This window comes from Rutidosis leptorrhynchoides, chromosome 10, assembly GCF_046630445.1.
Source record: "Rutidosis leptorrhynchoides isolate AG116_Rl617_1_P2 chromosome 10, CSIRO_AGI_Rlap_v1, whole genome shotgun sequence".
NCBI lineage: Eukaryota > Viridiplantae > Streptophyta > Magnoliopsida > Asterales > Asteraceae > Rutidosis > Rutidosis leptorrhynchoides.
Genome location: NC_092342.1, coordinates 251,244,672 through 251,246,792, shown reverse-complemented (window position 1 = coordinate 251,246,792; position 2,121 = coordinate 251,244,672). Strand labels below are relative to the sequence as shown.

The following is a 2,121-nucleotide window of genomic DNA, read 5'->3' as shown; positions in this document are numbered from 1 at the left end:
AGGACAAATTCTACATATAGTGACTAATCAATGCCAATTTAGTGGTGCGCCGAAGGAAGATCCATATGAACATCTTCGTACCTTTAATAGGATCTGCACACTATTTAAAATAAGAGAAGTGGAGGATGAACAGATATATCTCATGTTATTTCCCTGGACTTTAAAGGGAGAAGCCAAAGATTGGTTGGAATCGTTACCTGAAGGGGCGATTGATACATGGGACGTTTTAGTTGAAAAATTTCTTAAACAATTCTTTCCAGCATCTAAAGCCGTGAGACTTCAAGGAGAAATTGTTACGTTCACACAGAAGCCAAATGAAACTCTATATGAGGCATGGACAAGATTTGGAAAGTTATTGAGAGGATGTCCACAACATGGTTTAGACACCTGTCAAATAGTACAAATATTCTACCAAGGATGCGACATCACTACATGGAAAGACATCGACATAGCAGCTGGTGGTTCTATTATGAAGAAAACAGAAACTGATGCTTATAAAATTATTGATAACACTGCTTCCCACTCACATGAGTGGCACCAAGAAAAAGATATCGTTAGATCATCTAAAGCAGCTAGAGCCGATTCTAGCCATGACTTAGATTCCATTTCCACAAAGATAGATGCTGTCGAGAGACGAATGGAAAAGATGACTAAGGATATACACTCAATACGAATTAGTTGTGAGCAGTGTGGAGGACCACATTTGACAAAAGATTGTCTCGGTATTGAACTAACAATGGAACAAAGAGAGAATGTTTCATACATAAACCAAAGGCCTGGAAATAAGTATCAGAATAATTATCAACCGCCAAGACCAATTTATAATCAAAACCAGAATTATAACCGAAATGTTCCATACAACAACCAACAAGGTCCTAGCAATCAACAAGTATCCAACAATACTTACAATCAGCAAAGACCTAATTTTCAAAAAAAACCACCACAAACCGATGATAAAAAGCCGAATTTAGAAGATATGATGTCGAAGCTAGTTGAATCTCAAACGCAGTTTTTCACATCTCAGAAACAAACAAATGAACAAAATGCTCAAGCATTTAGAAATCAACAAGCTTCTATTCAAAATCTGGAATAAGAAGTAAGTAACCTAGCAAGGTTAATAGGTGAAAGAAAACCGGAAAGTCTACCAAGTGATACAAATGCTAACCCCCAGAATGAAACAGCTAAAGCCATTACCACAAGAAGTGGTATTACACTTAAACCACCTGAAATACCGGTAATTTCTGATGAAGCTATTCCTACTCCACAAGAACCACAATCTGATCAAGATAAGGAAAAAGAACCGGTAGTTGAAAAAGTTAATGAAGATAACACAGTTAAAGCTAAACCTTATGTTAAACCATACCAACCACCACTTCCTTACCCGAGTAAAATGAGAAAAAAGAGACTTGAAGCCGAGCAATCCAAATTCTTGGATATGTTTAAACAAATAAATGTAATTCTTCCTTTCATTGATGTGATTTCAGGAATGCCTAGATATGCTAAATTTCTGAAAGATCTAATCTCAAATAGAAAGAAAATGGAAGAACTCTCGGCTGTTACTATGAATGCTAATTGTTCAGCAGTGCTTTTGAATAAGATACCAGAAAAATTATCTGATCCAGGAAGTTTCACAATTCCATGTTTTCTGGGTAGTCTTAGTTCAATAGAAGCATTGGCAGACTTAGGTGCTAGTATAAATTTAATGCCATATTCACTATACGCTAAACTAGACCTTGGAGAATTAAAACCAACACGAATAAGTATACAACTAGCCGATAGATCAGTAAAATATCCTAGAGGGATAATGGAAAACATGCTAGTTAAAGTTGGTACTTTAGTATTTCCAGTAGATTTTGTTGTTCTGGACATGGAAGAAGATTCTCAAGTTCCTCTCATATTAGGAAGACCATTCTTAAACACGGCTAAAAGCAATGATAGACGTGTTCGGTAAGAAACTGACCCTAAGTATAGAGGACGAGAGTGTTACCTTTTCAGTTGATAGAGCAATGCAACAACCGCAATCTGTAGATGATACATGTTATTATATTCAAACTATAGAATCACATGCAGAATTGTTAGAAGAATTTCCAGAATTACAAGGAACAGGAGAATGTTCTTTTG

General features: G+C 36.1%; 1 non-coding gene across 1 annotated transcript; it reads right to left on the bottom strand.

Moving 5' to 3' along the window:
• Nucleotides 1-274: 274 nt before the first annotated feature.
• On the bottom strand, nucleotides 275-381 carry LOC139874087 (small nucleolar RNA R71). The gene has a single exon (XR_011767791.1). It is a non-coding gene; the product is annotated as a small nucleolar RNA R71 (small nucleolar RNA).
• Nucleotides 382-2,121: the final 1,740 nt, after the last annotated feature.